The sequence below is a fragment of the Tympanuchus pallidicinctus genome, unplaced genomic scaffold (genome assembly GCF_026119805.1).
Source record: "Tympanuchus pallidicinctus isolate F22 unplaced genomic scaffold, pur_lepc_1.0 scaffold2, whole genome shotgun sequence".
Classification (NCBI taxonomy): domain Eukaryota; kingdom Metazoa; phylum Chordata; class Aves; order Galliformes; family Phasianidae; genus Tympanuchus; species Tympanuchus pallidicinctus.
Genome location: NW_026294721.1, coordinates 8,065,283 through 8,091,252, shown reverse-complemented (window position 1 = coordinate 8,091,252; position 25,970 = coordinate 8,065,283). Strand labels below are relative to the sequence as shown.

The following is a 25,970-nucleotide window of genomic DNA, read 5'->3' as shown; positions in this document are numbered from 1 at the left end:
AAGGGACCTCCAGAGATCATCGAGTCCAACCCCCTGCCAAAGCAGGTTCCCTACAGCAGGTCGCACAGGTCGGCATCCAGGCAGGTCTTGAACATCTCCAGAGAAGGAGACTCCACCACCTCCCTGGGCAGCCTGTTCCAGTGCTCCGTCACCTCACTGTAAAGAAGTTCTTGCGCATAAAATACATCTGCATTCTCTACACTCAAGATTGCAATCACACAAAAAACCACCAGCCGTAGTATTTAAACACGTTGGTACTCAGTGACCACAAGAGCACCCAGAAACGTTACAAAAAGACAAGAAAAAAATATTGGGACGTTTCTAATATCTGGTAAATGGCAAGACAATATTGGATGTCAGGAGTGCCTGCTTTATGAAATAAGTTGCCTTTTCCTTTGTTAGCAGTATTGTTTCTCTTGATCTTAGGCACTGTGCATTATTTGATTCAAAATATTAGTATGAAACTCCCCAAATTTAGTAATGATCTTAATATCTGGAAGAGGAACAAACATGAAGGAATTTAAAGTAAGAACGTTGCCTGTTTGTTTTTTTACCACACAAGATGAAACAAACAGAGGGAATCATCAAGGGTAAAATGTCTGTAGGCAATGAGAAGATTCACAACATTATGTGAAACAGACAAAATACAAAAAAAATACAGCAAAGACTTAGGAATGGGGAGGAAGGGAACAATAACATGACAGGGAGGAGAAGGAGATGGCTGAATAGCATATTAGAGGAAATATTAGAAGAATCTTGTAGAAGTAATCCAAATGGGGCTGAAACAATAGCAAGCTTACAACAGACAGAAAAAAATGCAATGAGATACTCTCACCCAGATGTTAAAGAAAAGAGGAAAAAAGTGTGAGAACTACAACCATCACCTTTTTTAAAGCACATGAGTAATAATGGTGAGTAGGGACCCTGGTAGGACCTGTGAGGTTCAAGTAAACAAACAGCAGATGCATAAGGTAATGCTAAAACAAGCTAAAGTCTTGGCAGAAACACTGAGCGTGGTCTTCATGGTCGCTATGCAGCAGCTGAATGATATTCTCCCAGAGAAAGCCTTGATGAAAAATGTACTGGAAGATCTGCTTCCGAGCAAGGCACAGCTCAGAGGGGTGGGGGCAATACAAGAACTAGCCAGCAAAAGCAGATCACATTCAACCAAGAGTCCTAGAGAAGTCTAATGATCTAACAGTTACACTAACAACCACAACACGAAAACACGCGTTTCCTATTTCACCGCTGCCAAAGGAGCAAAAGGCATACATTTTTTAAAATATTTATTAGGTTCCCAAAGTGAACCATGGAAACTTCCCTTGTCCTAAATCTGTACCAAGAACGTCCCTATTTGACCAAGTTAACCAATAACATCAAATTCTTCACACTACTCAAGACACTGCAGGATGGCAGAAGGACCTTATAAGACCTAGTTACTGGGCCATATGCTGACAGATACAATTCAGTGTGCACAAATCTTAAGTAAGAGACAAACTACACAGTTGTCATATCTGGACAACCAAAAGCTCTTTTTTTTTTAAAAAAAAAAAAAGATATATATGTATATGTGTGTGTACATGTATATATTTATATCAGACCTGGATATCCATTTCAGTCATTGTAAAACTTCTTGTTTCAAAAAGATATTTTGTACAGGTAAATGATAGAAGGAAATCTGACATGGATCAGGAAAACTGGAACTGTGCACACCTACTTTCACTGCACGTTAATTGAAAAAAAGAAATATCTTTCTGTCCTTTCTATAGATTGTTGTTTACAGTGGGAAAAAAAACAAACAAACTCAAGCAAGCTGCTGCCATGATAAGTCACTTCTTTAAAACCTGAATTTTCTGGCAAATAGGCAGGCTGGCACAGGATAAGTACAAAGTACAAAGAAAGTGAGAATCCCAGTCATGACCAACACTCCAAGCTCACCTGAGTGACCCTGACGAACCGGTTGAGCAATCAGAGTGCACACACTCAAACAAAGTCATTATCTGCTGTAACAGCCAGTCGCAATCAAAGTCAGAGCTGAGGGGTGAATTCCTGCACTGGAAACACACCCCAGGCTTTCCTGGAGTGGAAGCCTGGTTATGTCACACTCCATGAAAAAAAGAGATGCAAAGTCGCATGAAAGCTCAGGAAAAGAAGAAAAACAGAGGAAATAATAAATTAAGTTCAACTCATCAGCAAGGAGCCCTCAGCAGTTCATCAGCAACGTGATGCTGAAAAAAAATAAAAAAAATTAAAAAACACAGAAACACATAACCTTAAGGCTGGGAAAGATCAATGGGATCATCTATCCCAAACATCAACCCATCACCACATCCACTAAACCACATCCCTCAGTGCCACATCTGTAAGTCTCTTGAACACCTCTAGGGAGAGCGACTCCATCACACGTCTGAGCAGCCTGATCCAAATGCAGCATTTAATCAAATTTCTTCTACAGGAAAAAAGATGGGAAACACAGCATTGACTTTGTCAAGAGCATTAAGAATGACACAGACTGGAGACAGCAATGTCACTGAGCAGAGATTAAGTTTACATTACATTCTATATGTCCTAACGTAACAAAGGTACCCTGTACCACTTCAGTGTATTCCTGTATTTTTATAGGGAGCTGAACAACTGCATTTATTGAAACACCCGAACTTATGCTTTCTATGAGTGTCACAGCAATAGCAAAGAAACATACTGCTGACCACCCTTCCACTTCCCAGAAAAGCCTCCAGAAAGCCATCAATGTATCAAATTCATTTTACTTGCTCTCCTGTCTGCACTTCTACCAAAAACATTTCCCACAGCTGCTCTGTACCCAAGCTCTCTGAGGAGCACCCATCCCAGCACTGCTGCTCCCCATAGCAGCACTGCCCACTCCCAGCAGACACTCTGCAGACAGCAGCCTTGGTGCCCCCTGGGTGCACACCTCCCTCGTGCAGCCCAGTAGAGCTCTGCCTTGGGTGTTGTCCAGAGCCAGGCTGAGCTGTTCTGCTCCTCTTCAAGCTGCAGTTCAATCTGTCACTGAGCTACTGCTGGCAGATGAATGGAGCTGACAAAATCCTGTGTGACTTTTGGATATGCAGAAAGTCTTCTTTGTGCTTAGGGTTCAAGAGATAAGAAGAAATCCTAAATTTTCAATTTCTGAAATCAGATCTTCGCCCCGTGCTCACAAATGATAAAAGCATAGGGCATCATAGAAGCCAAGTGCAGATAACCTCAAAGAATGATTGTTAAAAGTGCATGAGATATAGGTTCAGTGTGAGATTAAATCCAACATGATGCATGATATCTCTGGACAGAGCACAGAAGGGTTATTCTACGCACACACTACTATTCCTCTCTCCACTCCTCCAGTACCAAGCACTGTCAGACAGGACAGTGCTGGGCAGACCTCTGGCACAACAAGGTCTGCAAATGTTGTTTGGCAATCCATTTCAAACATCGCTCCTTAGTGTTCTCAGTGGTGACTATAACCTCTGCAGCTAACCAATGTTACCCTATGTCTTCAATTCTGTTAAAAAAAAAAATACACACACACGCATGCAGAGTAAACCACCAATCCACCTCCCTGGAGGTGACCACCACTCCCTGTCCACAGTCATGGAAATCCCACCATGAAGAAGCCCTTGACTGCAAAGTTTTTGTAACAGAAAGTAGATTTCTACACTTCTTTCTTTTCATTTTGCTTTCCTTTGTTAAATAACTAGAGATTTTGCAGTGAGAGGTCAAGCCCTTTTAAGAAACCATATCAAAATAATATTTAAAGAGGATTAAATATTCTTCCTAGCACTAGAGCACGGTGAATGCAAAATTAACAAGCAGGAAAGTAATCAGCAATGCATAACACACTTTGAGGTTTATTAGCACAGCAATGCTCATGAAACTCAGGAAGCTATCAGAGTTAATTATTATTGTTTTAGACAAAAAGAAACCCTTTTGGATTTAATTCCAAAGAGCCTTTAAAGGAGTAGCTTGCAAATTGGTATAAATATGTGACTGGCAACAGTGAAGAGCTTGGAGGTTCCTTCCTACAAGCATAACCGTGATTTAACATGACACAGCAGTGAAACTGTCCTGAGCTTCATTTTTAGGGGGGCAAGTTGTACACAAATAAGCACCTGCAAACAGTTTTGGTTATTATAGGAATAAAAGACAAAATATCATAGTATCCAACACTGATTTAGAAGTAGCAGCGTTTTGCTTTGGAAACTGATACTAGAACAACTGATGTGAATGTGATAATTACACACTTTAGTGACACTTGTTCATACAAGCTGGCTTGCCAGAGAGCCTCAGCATTGCAGGGGGCAGAGGAAGTGATTTCTGAGGAGCTGCAGGAGTCACCAGCTGAAAGGCACCAGGAAGGAATGCTGGGAAGGTTTTCCACAAAAGATAATCTTTGTTCCTACAAAGGATTTCAGAATTACAAATAGAAACCAGAGAAAGCAAGATAAGGTGGTGAGAATCAAAATGCAAGTATCTGTATCAACTCAGCCACCTGATTAATTGTGCTGACCACTAATCCATTTTACCAAGCATGGTATTTAGAGCACAAACTCACAGCATCCTACGTGATCCTTTCCGAGGTTTATTCTAGCACAGATCAAACTGTTGAGATTGAAAAGCTTCTAATTAAGAAAAACGTAACCATAAATCAGTCAGTGAGACACATCAGCCCCTTCACATTCCTTCAACAGCTACTGGACTACTTGCAATTTTACAATGAATCCACCTCAATTAATGAAGCTTGGGGAGAAATAAGCATTCCAAGGAAAGTTATAAGGCCTTGAAGACTCTTGCTATACCCCAAAATTTGAAACACCGAACCTCAATGTTATTCTCAAATACAGATAAACTACCTCTTAGCTCTGAAATAATTAAGCAGCGGGAGAAACAGAAATTGCCAGAAGTTGAACAGCTGCCAAGCGCATTAGTGAGAAATCTGGCACCGGTTCCAGATGGCAGAAAGCTCTCCACATCAATACAGCTAATGTGTCCAGTTAATCCATACCTATGCTAGGGCCCAACATACAGCACATTTACATTTAACAGCTATAGTACTTAACAGAAATCATTAATATCATAGCGTGTCAGAGAGCTCAAACATTTCATCTCACCACGCTGATCTCAAGTAGAAATCGCCAAAGCTCCATCAGCAGCCAAGGAGAAGCACAAGAGAATTGTACAAACTCCTCGAGGTCACAGAGGACGTTTGGGGAACAAGAGGAATCAAAACGAGGTTTGTGGCAGAAGAGCACATTAGCTGCAAGATGCATCATCCAGCCATGACAACCAGCAGTATGGCACTAATGGTGATTTAAGATGCTGTGAACAGACAGGTGGCTGCAGCAGGCTGGACACCTTGTGACTGCAAAGCACACCAGCCAGCTGCAGTACGATCCCTGCATCCTGCTTAGCCACTGGCAATTATGTACCCAAGCACTAAGCAGGAGAAATCAGCTCTAATGGGAAAGGAGGAAGAGAGACAATGTTGGCATCACAAAAAGATGATTCATTTAACTTGAGGGAGTTTGCACTTGTTTTGTCTGTACAGACAAGCAGAAGACAGAAGAACGCTGAGCAGATAGCTCCAGTATTGCTCTCAGTTACAAAACCAAACACTCAGTTCCAGAAGCTAACAAGGCAGATGCCAAGTAGGTCACTCATTTCACTCTCTGGAAGGTAAAGCATGATATCATTTTAACATGTTAGGAATAAGATATCAAAGCAAATCTATTAAATGTCTGAAATACACCTGACAACACATAACCACACATTCACCAAAAATCAGGTACTCACTATGCAAGCACCTCCATTAAAAATATCTATAAGCAAAGTGACTTTTATCCAGTTTAACTTACGTTCCCACCAAAACAGAGTTGGTGTGATCCCAGATAAACTTATTTTTAGCCAATATAATAGGGGTTTTTTGTTTAAAATTTCCTCACAAATGCAAATTATTCGTATGCTATCAACTCCGCAAGACTTCAGTTTGGTGACACTCCTACTGCAATTTTTGTTTAGCTGATGCCGTAACATCAGCTGGCCTTGCAGTGCTTCACCTATCCATTAGAATTACAGAATTGGACTAACTTGCAAGACAGGTTCTTTGAAGGCTTCCCTTTGACAAGTCCTATTACTAAAAACTTGTCACTGGGATTTACGTAAACAATACTAACTCCATGGCTCTGTAAATAATACACCTAAAATAAACTTGTGTCAATGATAAAAGAGGTCAAACGAGCTGACAAACTGAGGCAGATTTATGAAGAAAACTTGATCTACCTTGCATATAGACCATGAAACATGAACGACTGAAAACGCCTGCAAAGTGGCGTCCTTCTCCCATCCCCAAGATGCCAGATACAATTTGTGCTTCTTTTCCAATAGTGGTTCCTTAGGGCGTTCAACATTAGGTGAAAAAATTTAAGAGACTTTTCAACAAGCTGAAATAATTACAAAGGAAATACTTTTTCCAACTGAAGCATTTATCACTGCAGAGGTTCAGCCTAAGAGAGAAAATATTAAAGAAAAAAAATTGAATTACTAGGCATACACTGGATTTGTTCAGAGAGATCAATACTCTCTGAGTTAGCAGAAAAGTTAATGCAGAGGTTGGAGTTTGCCTGGCAGGGCTATCCAAAACCAAAATGAGGAGACTCCCCTACCTCCTGCTAAAACTCAGCTCTTAGTTACCCAGCCAGATTGGGCTGGAGGGAGGTAGAAGCCAACCTGTACGCACCCACAGTGTTCAGCATACAGCATAAAGATTCATAGTTTGGGAATGTTAAAGACATTTGTTTCTCCGTTGCTTGGAAAACTGCTAGCCATGCACTGCTAGCAACTGACAGATCAAATACACAGGTTAAAAAAAAAGTCACTGTAAAAAATACACATAACCAAAGTTTTGTTTTGCTTTTAAGATGACTTAGAGACATACAAGAAAAACAAGTTCAGAAATACAGCAGGAAGGAAATACAGCATTGAACAAAGCAGAATAGCTTTAAAAAAACCTTGCAACTTTAAGTCCTTTAAGAATGCAGGTCCTGTGAAAAACACTTCCTGTGAACGTACACAGAATTGTTTATTAACCAGATGCATTTTTTTTCCTTCAGGTCGTCAGAGTCAAGATATAACATTTCTAAACACAGTAATCAGAACAGACTGAACTCTCAGCAGCCTCTTAAACTCACAAACCACAAATCCATCAAACCTCAACAAAACGATATGCTCAGAAACAGCCATCTTACATGAGCCACACTGCAAGAATACTGGAAGTGTTCTAGGAAAGGCTGGTGGTTTCCTTTTTCCCTCCCCTTCTTAAACAATATCTACAACAGGCAACGTTGAAGCTGTACTTTCACAGGAATGCTGATGTCCCTGTCTTGTACAGAGCTCCAAAGGAGCCATGTCTGTATTTTAGAGTTCTTCCTCCTGCACTCTCAATTTCTCTTTTAGCTGAATCAATCTGAATTACATCCTTCAGGAAATGAGCACTTGTTAGGAAGCTCATGAGTTGTAGTGCCAACAATAGGAAAATGTTAGCATACAGAAAAAAAGCCATGCTATCTTCTAGAATAAGAAGCATTCATAACGAAGAATTTTAATGGTACTTGGATATAGATCAGACTTGCATAGTATCATGACCAGCCATCATTTAACTTTTAAACTGGAAATTTAGAAAGATTATACTGGAGTTTTACATTTGTTTTCATTTTGTTAAACAAGTAGAAACGTATTCCTTGGAAACTAATCTCAGTGATGCAGACTTGAACTATTAACTCTCTGAAACTTATAGATGGGTATTATTCATTCTCATGTCAAGCACAGCAATAACCTTCTCTTTTTCTGAAGTCTGATGTGACTACTAATGACTATCAAATACTGTCCTAAGGAAAAAAAAAAAAACACCAAACACACAAACTAAGTACACAGCTGCACTGTCGAATCAAGTGTCCAGATCCCACTTGACGTGCTGTCTAAATCTGTAGACAATCTAAGCTGAATTCCACCAATACAAGCAAGCCCACATAAGTTGTACTTAAATATTTTTAAGTACTGCCTACCATGTGAAATTTGTCTAACAAAGGCCAACGATCTTCCTGAATTAATTCCTGCTTGGAGGCTTTCTCAAAAGACATGACCTAGCAAAAACCCTATTTCAGGATTGCAAGAAGTAAATGATATAAACTAGAATTCGCACAGGCTCAAAAGAACTACCAAATTTTATTGTTTATTCTCCATCACTTCTTTTTCTTTCTTTATGTGTTCAGACACTGCCATCTGATGAACTGTTTATTCCTTCAGAGAAGCCGCAAAGTTAGAAAGCGGGCCCTTGGAAGTCAGGAGCACCTCGGCAATCCTTCCCAGCCAGCAGTCAGAAGAGCTGGTATTCAGGAAGAATTCACAGCCAGATACAAAATAACCATCCTCCTCTGGATACTGTGATGAGTCACAGACTCAAGGCCCAGGCTACTTGATGAAGTAATAAATTCTGTGCATCTATCTGCACATAGGTGCCTTCAGCACTGCAAGCACAAAGGTCTGTCTGTCTAGGTAGGTTACATGACACATGCCCACACTTGCATCAAAACTGTCTGTTCATCCTGTACCATCTGAGAGCTTTTTACTATTCTTTTTTTTTTTTTTTTAACCCAAGATGCTATGCTCTTTAGAAACTTCACTGATAAAATTTCATGTTTTCTTCCAAGGCAACAGAAACACAGGTTCACAGCACTACTACAGTTCCCTGAACCCACCAGGCACACACCCTTTTACAGCTGCAACAGTAATTAATAACCAACAGCTTTCCAGGACCAAAAGATAAAGGCTATAGAGAAGACACAGCCCTCCTGCCCCAGCTCATGTCCTTCCCATAGGAGGATGCAGGCTTCCAAGCAACGGCTATTAATGGCACGGCGAGCAGTGCTGCCCAAGTCTCCTGTGGTTAATGGTTAATTGCCTTTCAGAAGGGAAGGACTGCCGCAGGAGAAAGCAAGAGGTCCTGGATGCTATGAGAAACACCTCCTGCTCGCAGGTCTGATCTTGTCTTCCCCTTCCTCTGAGCCCAAAGCCATCCGCCTTGCTCACAAGAGAGCTTAAAGTCTCAGAATGATAACTGATACCACGTTTAAAACCATAAACACATACTAGCGAAATATTATCTACCATAGTGAAATTCATACCGCACTGCAACAGATGAGAGATATTGCCCTTGGGGGACAACAGTAAGTAGTTTTATCTAACTGTCAAGTTTCCCTTTTTAAACAACAGCGTCACTCCGTGCAATTGGACAGCCTCGACCTATGAGCCATTTTCCCACAGCATCACAACCAGAAGAAAAACCTCACTTCCAGAACAAAAACAAAACATTAATCTTGGTCATAAAAATCTATGCTTAAGTTTAACGAGAAAGAACAAGTGAAAATGGAATTTAGCATAGAAATATTACTGCTTACGTGAACAAAATGATGCGATGTCTTCACATTCACCGCTCCTTTGCAGTGACGAGAAGAATCAAAACCCTGTGTTTTGAAGTAGAAATGCCATACAAACCAGAAGGCCACAAACCACGACATAACTCATAAGTTTGCACTCATCCAGTTTGTGATTATATCTTAGGTCTTTTCCTAACTTAAAAAAAATGCCTTTTCCAACCAAACCCAACAAATGCCAACAAAGGATGAGGCTCTCAGCTCTTAAGCTGTGCAGCCAAGAAACTACAGTATTCCTGTGTGCTATCAACTACTTGGCTGAGTAAGAACATTCAATCAATTAAAGCCAGCAGCAATTAATACCATTATCTTCTCCAAATTCTGTATTGCATCCATCTGGGATACTGCATGGAAACTGAAAAGCAAGTATTAGAAATTGGTTAGTTGTTTTCATTCATTTTATTTTTAATACTATGACTGCATATGTTCGTACTTTACCATTTGTACTGATAACTTTGTCTTTCTTTCATCTTAAGTTCTTCCCATCATCTCCTACACTTCACACATCCAATTGTCAAAGTTTTTCAGTCACTAGCTCCCTCCAATCAAAACATTTCTCATCTTAAAAGAACATTAAATAACTCAGAAGATTTCAAGCATCTCCTGCTGTATTTGCAACCAAACACTCTGAGATGAATTCTCTACCAAGATTTGGAAGTGAATGGGCAAAAGGATTTGCCTATACTAACGGTTTGAGCTCATCCCAAAGGCTGCTAAAAGGAAGCGCGATTCCAGGATGCACTGCGCTGCATTTTGAGACATTGGAAAGTATCAGTGCTGCTTCACAACCCTCAAAAGTGCTCACTCACTATCTTAAGTTTTGTAAAAGTATTGACAATTGGAAAGATAAAGTATGAAATACAATCAAATTTAACACTAAGCCACAATGGGAGGAAAAGGAGGAGAATCGTGTCTTTTACTCATTAAAATACACTAATTAGTTGTGTCTTAAGAGTTCCCTGCAAGCGTTAAATGCAGTTCCATAGTTCACAAGTGAAATGGCAGCAGGAATACAGAATAACAGAACTTAATAGCCAACAGAGCCCATCCACCTCCTCTCAGGTTCTGCTTTCCCTCTCATAGAACAATGTCCTACAGTTTCATAGTAGATACACAGCAGCATATGCTAAAGAAATATCAAAAGCCAATAATGATGATTCAAGCACTTGCTCACCCCCCAGTGTAACAGCCAGAAGTGTTCTGAGCAGGCAGTTAAAGCACCACAGAATTCTCTCAACCAGAGCTGGCAAGAACCAACCATGCATATGCCTTTTTTCCCCCCCTAGGACAGAGTTATCAGATTTTAACCTGCTGTTCACACTTCAATCCCAAACAAAAATACATGAAACTAAGAGGACTGTTGCAAAACAAAAACCTCTGAGAACATCAGCCTTTTCCTCCAAAAACTAAGTTGTATTTAGTCAAATGCAAGTTTAAGATACTAAAGACAAAGATTTAGGAATTAATTACTTGACCAGATAGCTTCAGAGATACAACTGCAGACACAACCTAGAACAGGAACTGTGTTATAAGATACTGGCCTTCTCTGATTAATCAGGCACACTCGTAAAGGGTTAACCACACTCACTCTTGGCAGCAAGATCTTCCGAGACATGAAGGAAAGCCTTGCATAAGAAACAGCATTTTCAGAAGGTACAATGAAATACAGTATTTGAAACCAGTTATGTTTCTTTTCCCCCACAACAGAGAAATGAAGTTGTGAGGTAAATGGCACATGCTGTATTTGGACAGGAACAGACAATTAAGACAGAGAAAGTTCTCTAGTACTTGGTGCCTTTAATTCTGCAAGATGAGCATCAGTAAGATGCAGAGCCCTGGAATAATAGCCAGACTTAACAACAATCATCAGAATTACAGAAGACACAGCAACTAAGTGTTAACACGGGAATTGTAACAACCAGTTAGAGGCCTTACTTGAAACACAGAGCTAATGAACTGCAAGTTGTGCTAGCATCCATATCAGACTATTTATCTTTGCACCTCATTATCCCAAAATTGCCCAGCTCAAGCTGTCCACTGTACATTCATACATTATACCATTTATTAATTTTCTCATAGCCAAGTGAAATACACTACTGAAACATAACATCTGGTGTGCTTCACCTTCCACTCTTCTAGCTGTTGTCTGCCCCCCTTCAGCCCCAAGTAACTCACTGCAGCAGCTCCTAAGAGAAGCAGATACGTACTTTCTTCACAGTGTCTGTTCAGTGCTCTCTCATCACATCAGCTACTGCTCCTGATTGCTTGTTCATGCAGGTACTGGTCACACTGCTAACACAGATTGGGAACAGGTAAGAAGCAGTTACACAACCCTGCAGAAAGCAGAGGCTGAAGTTGAAAATTCCCAACCAGTCTTCATATCACAACTCAGACGTGAACTAATTAATCATGCAGACAACCCCAATCCCATGTGATTGGATGTGGTACCAGAAAAAAAAAACACTGCTTACTCTGATCCTATGATGAGGCTTTGCAGGCTGAAAAGCAAGAATGAGAAAGATTTCAAGGAATTAAGACATAAAAGAAGCCTGTCCTGTTTGCTAACTTCAGTAGTTTCTTCTTTACACAAGCAAAACACAAGTGTTTCTAGATAAGCAATGAAAACCCAATAAAAGACCAAAGAAGTTAGAGAATGTAATTATTCACACCAAGTTAATGTGAAACAAGCAACCAACCCACAAGTGCTACCAATGTGCACACTACCGTGTGATGAGAAAAGGAGACAATTCTTCGCACACAGTCAGGACTATGATCTACTGCCTCAAGGTCTATTTCCAGCTGGAAGGCTAACAGAAAGAGGATACAATTCATTCACAGAAGAAACAAATAGCAAACAAACTATTTCCAAAAGCCCAGGTATGCTAAGTCTTTTAGCTAAAGGATATAAACATCACAAAGCACACGAGCACTACCAAGCTGCAAGTGTACTGCACACCATCCCAAACAGTGCATGAGTGGGTGATACCTCTCCTGAGCACAAGGCAGAGTGAAGAAAGGCAAAGGACCTCTTCTCACAAGGAAGTAAGAACTTAAGCACCTGCTGGAAACAGAACACAGAACTCCACCAGAAGCTGAAGAACTTGCTGACTTCTTGTTTTAAAACATATACAGCAACCAGAGAGTCTCCCTTTAGCTGCAGACAGCAAGAAAGAAGTGGTTGACAGTGAACACCGAGAGACGGTTTCATTAGAAGCAACAATAAAGTCAATGGTTATTGAAGAGAACAGCAAGAGACAAACTCAGACAGATTTAATATCATCAAATGAGAACTCAGAAGATAAGTCTAAGGCAGGGAAGAGCTAAGTCTCAAACAGCATAAAAGATACAAAGTCAAGACAACCAAGCACAACAAGAGAACAGAAAACAGAGCAAGTGAATAATGATTCAGAAAAAGCACAGAGAAAATGAATAACACACATAACAAGCAAGAGGATGGAGGGGACAAATCAAAAAGGCTGAAGGCACAAAATGAAATAATTCTCAGTTTGAGGCCACTATGCTGAGTACATTAGTAATAATGAGAAAGAATCTGTCCATTACTGAAGAGGAAAAAACATATTAGGAAGAATAGGTCCTCACTACAGAAGGAGGACTGTAGTGAGTGCAAGCCTCGCACAATCAGTACCAGCAAATGAGGAAAAATGTCCACTCAGAGTCAGCCTATGGGAACAGCCATATCGTGCGGCTTTTTTGTTTTTTGCTTTTTTCCTCCTGAAGTTGGCTTCATCTGATAACATTCAACCAAGTTGCTCAAGAAGCCCTTCAAGTCATCTTGAAATCAATAACACCATCTTCAAAAACTCAGAGGATGTCCAAGATACCAGAAGTTTAGATTAAGGTGAACAAAGACCCTTTCTTTAAAAGGAACAAACCAACTAACTAACTAAAAAGAAGGAGTAAGAAGGACAAACACCTGGGGAACAACTCTGACTTGCTACAGTTCCCAGAAAAGTCAGGTAAGTATACTGAGCCTATTACTATTGAACACTTGGATGATATTGAGAAGAGGAACACCACTCTGGTTTTGTCAAAAGCAAGCATTGTCAAATCAGTACATCTTTTTTTCCATGACAGACTTGCCCAAGGGGGGAAAAAAGTGTCATGACTGACTTGATTAATCAAGTTTTTGACAGCCTTACTCAGGAAACTGTTTAATAGACAAAAATCAAGATCTGGGTAGAAGTGCTGTGAATTTCCAAATAGATATATGCATGAGAGTTAGCAAGGTCAGACTTGGAAAAAAGCTATATGTCCCATTGTAGCACTAGCCTATGTGACACATGACATAATCCTTCCACCTAATACTGCTCCAGAAAGTCTTAGATGGAGAACTGCAACTCATCCCGAGCACAGTTCTTCAAGGCAAACACGAACAGCATGGAGAAACACTACAAGAGAACAAATATGACATCCATGCAATATTACCTGTCATGAAGGGTTGTAGGAAGCAGGGACACCCAGTTTACTGCAGGAAGGAACAGTCAGTTCTCAAACAGAATAAGCAATGAAGTAGTTGAATTGCAGCACGGAGAGTCAGATCATACAGCAGAAAACTAACAGTAAAGCACTTCAGGATGAAAATAAGCTGCATGGTGAGGTTGTGGTGTCTCCATCAATAAGGTCATTGTGAGAGCAGACAGCTGACAAGTGTAACCAATGCTGCCTCCATTGGCCAGGAGAGGGAGAAATGATTGAGATAAGAGAGAATGAAACTCAAAATTAAGATCTTACAGCACAGATAGATTCTGGAACATTACATTCAGGCCTGGTATGAAACGGGAAGATAGTTTTTAAAGTGCAGAAGGAACCAAAAGCCTATCCAGCAGCCTGAGCTCCCACTGAGAGTTACTGGGAGTCTAATAAGCTTGGATTATGAAAAAGGAACTTGAAGGGAATTCTGTCGCAACATACAAATACCTCACAAGAACAAAACATCAGATTCTGAACGGCTCCTTAAAAAGAAAGCCTCCAAGACCCACACCCACGAACCACTGCACCTCCCAACTATTCAGCAACAGTATCTTATTACCGAGTGACACGGAAGACAAGCATTTGGGTAAGATTGTAGCAAAGCATTTTCAGAGAAAGCAGCTACTCCGGAGCAGCAGCAGGGCTGCCTATTTAGGTGCCATGAAGTTCAAACGGTAAAGCGTGGACATGGAACAGTTGTAAGTAACAGTGTAAAATGAAAATAAATTAAATAAATGGAAATACAGGCCCAGAATAACTTGAAACATCTACAAAAGATTAATCCCGTTCATTTTCATTGTAAAACATGTGCCAGTCAGGTTTAAAGAAATGCAACAGACATAGTATTCAAAATATGCACCATTAAGGCCGTGATTCCGCCCGTAACTCTCAAAACCAGTCAGTACGTTGGGTGGCCAGCAACAGCCCTTCCTAAAACATTAGATATCAATTAATATTTAACTTCATTACAATGCAGTGTTCCTCAGTACAAAGTTCCTGCCTCTCCTACTTAAGGTTTCAAAATTCAAGCTAGGAGAGAAAAGTGTAAGAATGGTAGCTACCAGGATAGAAATAAATTACCTTTTTACATTGAAAATGTAGGTTGTTGTGGTTCTGTTTGTCCGAAGTAATGTGTACCTGTACATCACGAAAGCTTTAGTTTGTCCACTCCTCCTCCTGCATTTCAGCCTCTCAGCCAGCACAGCACTAACAGAAAGCCCCATCAGCCTCAGCCCACTGCTCCGAGCTGCCTCAAATCACAGCACATACCAGTACAATTCCCCACAGAGCCTGTGACAAGGAGCACAGAATCACAGTCAGTGGAGAAGAATCATGGGAATAGCCAGGAAAAAGAAGCAAAGATGCAATACAGATGATCACATGGATGAAGTTCCTTCTGACAGCACAGAAGCTTCCCATCTTTGGCTGAGTGACAAAAAAAAATAAAATAAAAAAGCCACCACAAAATTCATCTGATATCTGTACCAACGAAGATTCTGTTCTCAACTATGTACTTTCTACAGTCACACACATAAGTTATGGCCAATCAAGTGGTGAAAAACTTCCAGTCAACCTCAGCTAAACCACTAACCTGCCATCTGTTGTGGTAGCGGCTTATTGAAGATAAGCAGCCTGGAAGCATTACTGCAATTAAGAAATCTTTTGGTCATTAACTCCACACCAATTAAACAGTAAAGGCTGGCAAAATTGTACTGCGGCTCTGATCTGCTTTTTCAGGCACACTCGCGCTCCCAAATGACCGACTTCACTACGCAACTCAGTGTTAAAAGAAAATGTCTTCAAACATTTACTTAGGACTATGAGCAGCCTTCACACTCAAATACATACATGTTCTCCTAAAGCAAAAATTTTACATGCACACAAACACTGGTTCACAACTACACACTGAGAGCAACATCATCAATCCACGTTCAAGAATGCCATATTTAAAGAGCTGATACCTACATGCACACATATGAGCACGCAGGCAGTCTCACTCACGCATCTGGCCGTGAAAGCCTCTGGGCTTACATCAGCATTAGGATTATCCAAATACATACTTCGTGGAACAATCCCTACAAGTGTGAAGCAGCCAACTAATGGGTGCTTCTGTGATAAGGTTACAGAACTTGAAAGAGGTTCCCTAACTTTTTGTCAGTCACATCCGAACCAAAGTTTGCTATGGTAACTCCATTCATTCCAAGTATTTCTAAAATTACTGTTAGTTTGCTGCAACTAGGCCAAAGGGAGAAATAATAATAATAATAAAAAAAACAGCTACCACATAATACTAAAAAATAGCTGAGAACGTTTGTGTACAACTCAGCCTTAGCACCACCCTCACAGCCTTGAAAGAGTTCTGCCCTGAGAGCTACTGCTACCATTCCTGTATGCAGGAAGAAAAAGAAAAAACTACTTTAGTCCCAAAATACAGAAGAAAGCAGAAAGTTTGCAATGACCACAGACAGCACACCAACACCAACAGCACCAACACGCAGCTGTGTGCACTGCTTCTCTTTGAAAGAAGCATCAAAGACAAGAAGCGGGTGGCAGCGTGCGTTCAAGTCTGGCACCTCTGCTTAAAGCTGCTTCTTTTGTTTGTGAGGAGCTGCCACTGACAGCCTGACAGTACAAAGCTTCAGGCAGAACAGGAGTCAAGGTAAAGCCTCACAGCACTCTGAAAAACATTACACGTACATTACTTTTAATGCACTCTCCAAATTCCAGTGCTACAAACAAGGTATGTTTTAATTAAAAAAGAAAAGCATATTTTGAAGACTCGCGGCTTGCATTAATGGACTTCCTCCATAACTGGGATACAACGGGCTGCCTTCTTTGTGTCACTTTACAATGTCAATATAATTAAGTTTTGGTCATGTCCTTCGTAGGTTTTGAGTGTTTGTCATTAGGGATACATTTAAAAAAACCTTATTAGTCAAGTTCAATAGAAGTGGGTTACATAAAGTCATGCCCGGCTGATGTTTGAGAGTCCTTCCTTCCTCGACTCATTCATGTATCTCAAAAGGCTAAGCTTCTTTTCATGTAACATCAATAATGTTTGCTCTTTTAGAGTTCTTTCTCCTCATCCAAACGAACTTTTCTCCCACGGCACACAGGAGAAAAAGAAATAGCATTTTAGTCTTATTCTTTCCTTCCTCATTCAACCACAAAACAGACTTGTACTTCCTTTAACTTACCAGACCTGTAATTGCCACCCATTTCTTCTGACAGATGGGGATAAGCAGTATGCCAACAAAACCCAACACCAATCCCTGAGATGGGAATATTCTGCCATACGCAAATTGCATCAAGATGCTGTTTCTGGGTCTTGGTCAGAACTTGGTCTCTTTGATATGTACCCAGGTTCACAACTCCTAAACAGTTGTTAGTGGTGGAAATGGCAGTACAAGAAGATCATTTAGGGCTATTCCACACCAGCTAGACAGCCATGCTATTGCAAACCTGTGCCAAGTCCACCTGAGAGACAGATTACTACCACAAATCCAGACCATTTCTTACCTCGAGTGGCCAATTTTACATGAAAGCCACCTCACGAAATGGATGCTCCTAACACAACGTGCCACATCTGTTTTTGTCCCCAAGAGCTGAGTATTATTAACTAAATGGGATTCCCACCACTGCCAGCATCTTAAGTCTTCCATAGAGGAACACACGCCTACTACTCCATCCTTTAGTCTCCAATACTCTGCTTGGGGAATAATTTCAGTGGTTACCTATTGTGCAGATTTCCAAAAAAGGTGAGTTAGCAGACCTTAAGGGGTAGAGGAAAAAGAAAAGTAAACAAAAACATCTCTCAATTATTTCACTGCTGTCCACAGAAGTCTAAGTGCTAAAAGCCCTAGTGCAGACTTAAGCTGGCAGTGTTTACATTCCTAATTAAGAAGCTACACATTGCTATGGGTCCGTGGAGCCCTTTACAGACTCACAGGACGAGTATTGTACTTATTTACTATGGGGAATATATCAACTAGTGTTTAGTAAACCAATACCAATCAGCAGAGTTGCATGATTTTATACATAGTATTTAGAAAACTTACCTTTTCAGCACATGCACAGATCTGGGAAATAAACCAAATAAACCACTGTCCCTACACTGTTTGATTCTGCTTTAATTTTTAAGCAGAGAAGCTCTAATTTCCAAAATGAGCAACAACTGACTTACGGGTAAATGCTGACATAACTGACATTGTGCTGCAAGGCATCATTTAACCAACACTTTGGATAGCATAGGCATAATTAGCATCTAGAAGAATAAAGATGGGTATCTCAAGATTTAGATCTAGAACAGCAAAGTCCCCTGGGCTGCCAACCAGACACACCTACCCAGCCTGGTACCTTTTCCCTGGAGAAGACAAGCAAGAGCTATTTAGAGCAGCAAACACTGCCCCAACAGCTGATCACATCCTCCATCTGTTCACAGCTCACAGACCAGTGAACTCCTTTCTTACTTCTTAAAAGTGAACAAAGGTTGGTTTTTCGTGGGGTTTTTTTTTCAGTTTTAAAAAACAACCAAGATTAAGATGAGAGTGAGCTCTCAACCCTTCTGAGCTCCAATTCTATTTTATTTTTAACGAGAAAGCCATAACTGAAGAGACAAAGGACCAACACAGGCTCCTACAGAGATTTTCACCCTCCAATTCTGGGCACCCAGCTTGTACCAAATTCCCTTAGCACTTTCTATAACAACAAGTGGGGAGAGATGATTCTTCCACAGCATGATTCTGAAGTGCCTCTCTCTCAGGTACTCAAGTGTCCCCTCTTACTATTAGAATGGAGAGAACTACACTTTCCTTAAGTTACATAGCTTGTACAAAAGAAATTAAGTTGATTATATAAGAACACAGCTAAAGCTTGCACTCCAAGGATGTCTCTCTCCAACACTATCACCAAACACAAACAGCTCCAGTTCCACAGCCTCAAACAGCTCAAAAGCAACCCCAGTGATTTGTTCCCCTTTCTAAGGTGGTGCTCAGACTAAGCTCTGCACTATTAGAGCAGTTGTACATTCTATACCAAATTATTTGCCCTGAGAAAATATACTTCAGGAGAATTACTACGCTGCTCAGACATAGCTTTCATACTATTTCTGGTTTATTTCCTCACAGGGCTATGAGGTGAAGGTCAATAATGTCACAGGCTGCCTTGAATCTTAACAATATAAAATTAAATAACTCTCATGTCAAAAAAATAATGGTGTATTTATTTTATTGCATCCCCTGACAAGCCTCAATTTTGGCAGTTCCCATAATAACGTTAAGGGCAGCATTATAAATGTCACCTCCCAGCTGTGCTCTTCATTTACAGTACGAGAAACTTGTAGATTAAGTTATTAACAGAGACAAGGAATTGGACTGCAGTACTCATCTATCCATTTACCTCAAATATTTCTTTATTTTAAATATCCTATGAAGTTTTCACATACAGACTGCCCCTCCTCAAAACAGAGCTGTTCAAAGCTACCTTGGTCACCACTAAAATCAAAAATCACCGCAAGAAAGGAAAGTGTAGGCACAGTTTTCATAACTCAAATAAGAGATAACAAATGGCCTCTTTTCCCTACACTGAAGAAGCCCCAGCAACATCTTCTCTGATTACCAGGATCCATGTACCAGAGCCCTGCCTGGCACACACAAGAAGCCCTGTATATCCTAAGCAATGCAAGATAATTTCCAGTTATTTCCCCTAATAACTTCTTAACAACACAACTGCTGCAAATGTGTATTTCTTAAGGACCACCCTTGCTGAATACACACTAGGGAGTAAATATTACCCATTTAGGCACCAAGTGCCACCAAAGTGAAATTCCACACACGCTCAACAACGCCAGAGAAGAGCAATAATCCCTTCCATACAGGAACTGGAGACGAGAAGGGATCTGAGGACTCCCCTCACGGTGGGACACCACTACAAAAGGATAAATGCAGTAACAAAAAAAATCCAAGATTAAATACAAAACATGAAACTTCAGGTACTATTTTGGATCAATTAAAAAATGCAAGACTGAACTGAACCCTGAATACCGTCACCAATATGCACCCATTTCAAGAGGAACTTCTCATGCTGGTCAAATTCTGATCTAAATCAACTGGGTTTCACTTACAGTCAGAGAGCAAAAGTTGAGAGGGGAATGGAGTTACTTTTTTTTTTTTTTAAACAGTCAAAACTATTTTTTAATCTCTCAACCACTTTGTAACCAACGTAGCAACAAAGACAAACCCACCGCCTTCATAACAAAGCCATAGTAGGACACTGCACCAGTACCGATTAGGCACCACTGCCCAGATGCAATTTTTTTGGACACGCTTTCCCCACGTTTCATTTCACAGCTCACAACCAATTATTCTCGTTATCAATTGACCATGATACAGCAGGTGCAGAAGGTGGGAGAGAAATGGAGCCATCGGGGATTGGAAATACGTCAAGGTCATGAGCACACGCAGGCTCTCGCTTCCCAGGAGCGGCATTACACGATCTGAGCCACCAGCTAATAGGCATGCCTGTGGCCTCACATCTATTAGCAGAAAAATGCCTCAACTGATCATGAGAAGACGCTAAGAAAGAGCTATTAATGTGAATGTTATGCAACCATTAAGCTTGTTTTAAATGAATCTAACTAGAACACTTCAAACTTTTAGTCGCAATAGATTCCCCTTCTAAATTAGCAAGTTAACTCAACCATACCACCTAAAACCAATCCTAATAGTTTCATCTGCTATCTTGTATCTCCTTTTATTAAGGAGCAAGCAGAGCATAAGCTCTTCAAGGCAGAGATTGCACCTCCATTTAAAGTAAAGAAAGACTGAATTGCATTTAGAGGAATAAATGTGCTCCTGGACTGTCCAAAGACTCTTTTTCTTAAAATAAGTATTTCGAGCTTATAAAAATATCTGCTTTCTTAACCTGAAGTTACAGCACCACTTGAACTATCTAATTTACCTGAACCTTAATAAAAATTGATCAAAGTACATTTGCCTTTTTTGGGGCTACACAGAAGTACAAAAGCTGGCTATTCAATCAACTTCTGAGCTCTTGACAAAGCTCACTTTCATTTACCTTTTCTTTTGAATGTTTGAATCACTGAGGAGGAAAAAGAGAAAAGGGAAAACCTCAAGCAACAAATCAAGCACAGATACCTGTAAAATGCAATCAACTGGAGCACTGAACTACAAAGCTGATGGGCCAACCTGCTCTACAGAGTGGCAACGTACAGTCCGCTATGAATAGAATATCTACTGAAGAAACGATATTAGAAAAGTCCAGCAAAATATGTTAGGAAAATTATGACAGCTCTCAAATGTAAGATTTAATCATTGCTACACTTGACAGATATAAACAATATAAACTTTGGGAAAGGAAACAAGAAAATGGTAAAATGGCTTCTGAATTATTTAGCTGAATACAAGGCAGCCAGGGCTACAGCAGATCCCATCACAGCAGGGCAGCCATGGACAGCAGCCCTTTCAGCCCCACGTGCCCCAGCACACCAAGTACAGCCCACCTGCCCACAGCAGTACTTGGGGTTGTGCAATTGCTGGTTAAGATAGCCCAGAGCTCCTTACAGCATGAACAATCCAACCAACATCCAAAAACGTAAAGGAAGAAATGAACAAGACCGAATGCAACGTATTACTGAATTTAAAACAATTCAAAACAGACAGTATAGCCTGTTTCTGTAAATACATCTTCGAAATTTCAAAATATCTCACTTTCTGGTTACAAATGACCATCATTGATAGGATACCTGACTCTTCCTAGTGCTGCTGTGATCAGTTCTGTAAGAAGAAACACAACTCTTAGGGAAGCTTTGCAGTAGCACCACACCAGAATAAGTAACTTGGTTTCCAGTTCCAGTTTCATTAGACTCAGCTACAAGTTTCCAATAGTAAGATGCTCCCTTACACTGAAACACTGCCATAGCATCTTCCATGTCACTATCACTCTAAAACATTTGCTTGTGCCGTAAAGGGTGAATTCTGACGCTCTTCAGCATGTGCACGGGGCAAGGTAGCTTCCAGTTAGGTTCCATTAGGTGTCACCCAGCTGAAGCTCAGAGCAAAACGTAGCACATACTCTTAACACACAATTAAGCCTCCACTCTTAAAAATAATACTCCAAAGATGATGTATGAGAGGCTCAATTGAAATACAATACTTAGCTACAACAGTCTCAGCTAGAACGTCAATTCTGGAATACACACCTCTATTTTCAACCACATATAAATCCATTTTATAAAAGATACTTAACGTATACTTAATTCTAAACAATTATAGATAGAGAGAAACATAGAACACATTCTGGATCGTTTCTTAAACCTCTTATTTCATTCCATACTTTAGATAACTTTTGGGAGAAGCCTTTTATGCAACTTCAATAGAGGAACGTGCCTACAACATCCAGAACGGATGACCTAAGCTCAGGGAAGTAATGCAAGATGGAACAGAAAAGTACATGAACAACTAGAAAACGCTGCAGAAAATGTGAAAATCTCCTTTTTTCTTTTTTAATGTTTTATATATATACATATATATATATATTTGCTTATGTTTCCAGTTACACGGATCCAGCAGAGATCTGGCTGCTGGTTTTCTTGCCCACTAACAGGAACCTTACAATGTGCTGTGTAAGATGCAAGTAAAGCAAGTCTGGTTACTACTTCACAGCTATTAGAGCGTTGCTTACTTTCCATCCAGCCAAAACAAACATTGCACCTAATTTAGAAGCAATCAGTCATCTAAAATACACAGTTTTCTTTCTTAACTTCATCCAGAAGCAACATATGCCAGTCCTTCGTTCACAGAATGCGCTCTTGTTTTGACCACGTACCCTCAATTAGCAAATTATTAACCATTAAGGATATCACATTTACAAGTAAGTAACAAGTTAATGGTGATTTGAGACTTCACGTCCGAAACAAAACTGTCATTTAACTGTTAAATATTGGCAACTCCTGTGCCTCAACACCACTAGAGAGGTATTGGAAACATCAAGGAAAAAGCCACTGTAACAAGTATGGAGAAAGTAATGCCAACTTTAAAGGTGCATCTCTAAGCACAGGCATTTACTGTTTGGAAACTGAGCACAGGGATTTACCTATCCCCATGATGAACCAATTTTAATGTTTAGTGTTTGATCAAACAAGATCTTTGCAAAGGTTTAGTCTAGCTTAACTAAATGGTTTATTTGACAAATTTCTTAATTCCTCATCTGTCCACCAGCCTTCAGGATCACTCCTACCATGCTAACAACTAAAAGACAGAAACATCTGATGAAATCATTTGCACATCTGGGCAAAAAAAAAATAAAAATCTTAAAAACTAGGACAAAGTGACAAATGTTTTCAAAGTAACGTTGCACATACTTGGAAAAGAACAAACAATGCATTGGTAGAAGTAACAGACAAAAGTACTTTTCCAGAAATATAATGCTGAAATACTGCATTTAATTTGGGAAGTACAACTTATACTTTTCAATCAAAAACCCCTGAAGACTAAGAAATCTTATTAAGAACCACCTAGTCCAAAATGAAGAAGAAACATGAAGTAGAAAATCTAGAAGTGCTGCTGCCTTTTAAGGCAAATTTCAGCACAAGATCTGATGGAGTACAATTAGTTGCCAACCAAAGTCCTGGACTGCATCTTAACCATAAGACACAGAGAGATTAAAACATCAGGGATAGTGGAGCCTTCACTATTTGAATCACATCCATGTGCTGCTCTGCTCATCACTTCACTGCTTGTTTCCTTTGCCGTTATCATGTTTATTCCAGTGATACCCAGGGACCTGTGCCAGGAAGAACTTGCATTCTAAGCCATCAAGCAATAAGATACATCTCCTGGCAAGAGGTTTTACCAAAATACTGTTCTGTGACAATTTGCATAGTTACAAAGAAGTTCCACATCTCTTCATCACTCACAATGATATTCTGAATAAGTCATATAAGTGGTACCGTCCCAAACAGAAATGACACTTGAAATAAGCAACAGATTAGAACACACAGATAGTTCCTCTGAACCTCTGCAAGCCCCGGGTAACTAAAATATGATGGCACAAAAAGACAAGCTTTAAAGAAGAAAAAAAAAATAGCCAGCTACAATTGCCAAATTGCTTACTGATCCAGCAAAATAGGTGGGAAAAATTACATAGAAAGTTAAAAATAAAAAATAAAAATAAAAAAAAAAGAGCATTAGTTACATGGTGGCATTTCAACCAACCCAAAGCACAAAAGCCATTTCTTCTGTTTCCCCCCCAAGTGTACAAGTTCACGAGGGTGAGAGAGGAAGCGGAGCAGGCTGCGTGACACACATGGCCGGCTGAAGATGCTGTCAGCAGGAAATCCTTTTGTCAGTATAATACCTCAATGCAACCTTTGTGTGGGCAACATAAAAACCTGAGGTAACCTTTATAAGGGAAAGGCACATCAACTTATTTACTCTTTCATCACTCGAGCCATCGGACACCTTGCTAAAGGTTTAATCCTCGAGCAATTTCCCGGGAGGAAAAAAAAGAACCAATTATACCCCACACTCTGCTCCTACTAAGTGTCACCATCTTACGGAATAACGGACCAAATCTACACGATTTCGAGGCCCCAGCCCGACCCCCAAGGTAGCCCGATGCCCAGCCGAGCAGCCCACCGCCAACAGGGCTCAGCTCCGCTCTCCCTGCCGCCTCCTGCACGATTTCCGCTCCCCCGAGGCCCGTCCCTTCAGCTCCTCTGTCAAGGTGGGGCACGAGGCGCGGACCCCGCAGCCGGGGGCTCTCGGCAGGGCGCCGCGCCGCCCTTCCCCCACAAAGGCTGAGCGGCCGGGGCCTCTCCCATCCCCACAGCCCCCGGGGGCCTCTCCCGGTTCCCCCCGCCCCCGGGCCGGCGAAGAGAGGGCGGATGACACGGCGAGCCCCCCTCCGTCCTTCCCTTCCTTTCCCTTCCCTCCCCCCAGCCCTCATCGCACCCGGGGGCCGTGCTGACGTCCCGGCGGCCAGCGCCTCGCCTCACCTCGCCGTGTCCCGCTGCCGCCCCGCCGCCGCCGCCCAGAGCTCCGCTGCCGGCGGCCGGGGCCGTCAGCAGGCCGCCCACCGCGCTGGAGGAGCCGGCCGCCGCCTGGCTCGCAGCCCTCAGAGGGACCGCTCCCGCCGCGGCCCCGGCCTTGCCCAGGCCTCCGGCGCCGCCTCCGCCGCTGGGTCCCGGCCCGCCGCTGCTGCCGAGGCCGCCGCCCCGCTTGTTCTTCCGGCGCTTGGCTCCGCGCTTGGCGTCGGCCGGACTCATCGCGCCTGACACCCGGGCGGGGAGGAGGGAGCGGGGGGGAGGAGGAGAAGGAGGAGGGGAAGGGGCGCGGGGCCGCGGCGAGCTCCCGAGTGTGGGGGGGGCGGGCGGGGCCGGGGCACGGGGCACCCCGGGCGCCGAGGAGCGGAGCGCACCGACTGTCACCGGCAACGAGGACTCCCTCGGCCCCAGCGCCGCTGACCAGAGTTACCGTCCAATATGGCGGACACAAGGGGAAAGTGATCCCCCCTTACGTCGGGGGGCTCCCCCTCGCGCTGACGGGAACCCGCCCCGCGGGGCGCGCCGGGAAGCGTAGTTCTCTTGCGCCCCGCCGCCGCGCCGAGAGTGGGTCGAAGGACTACGACTCCCGGCGTGCACCGCGGGACCCCGCTGGGCGCGGCCGTAGACGTCACCCGCCGCCGCGAGGCCGCCTGGGAGCGGTAGTCCCGCCCGCCGCCGTTAGCCCCGCCGGCCGACGTTGCCACCCCGGTCAAGGGACTACACCGCCGCCCAGCTGCCGGCGAGCGCCACGTGACGCACGCCCCCGCGTCTTAAAGGGGCCGCAGCGGCCGGACGCTCCCGCAGAGGCTGAGGCGCGAGGGGCCGCCTTCCGCCGAGGCGAGCCGGGCGGAGGCCTTGGGCTAATGCAGGGAATGGCAGCCGCCTCCTGCTCCTCTCGTTCACATAAGCATCGCGGA

General features: G+C 42.1%; 1 protein-coding gene across 2 annotated transcripts in view; it reads right to left on the bottom strand.

The window, feature by feature from the left end:
• Positions 1-25,133, bottom strand: part of FAM193A (family with sequence similarity 193 member A) — a 98,744-nt gene extending 73,611 nt beyond the window's left edge. For both annotated transcript variants that reach the window (XM_052683048.1, XM_052683049.1), the window contains exon 1: positions 25,006-25,133. The gene's annotated coding sequence lies outside the window, so the exon portion shown is untranslated. The remainder of the gene's footprint in view (positions 1-25,005) is intronic.
• Positions 25,134-25,970: the final 837 nt, after the last annotated feature.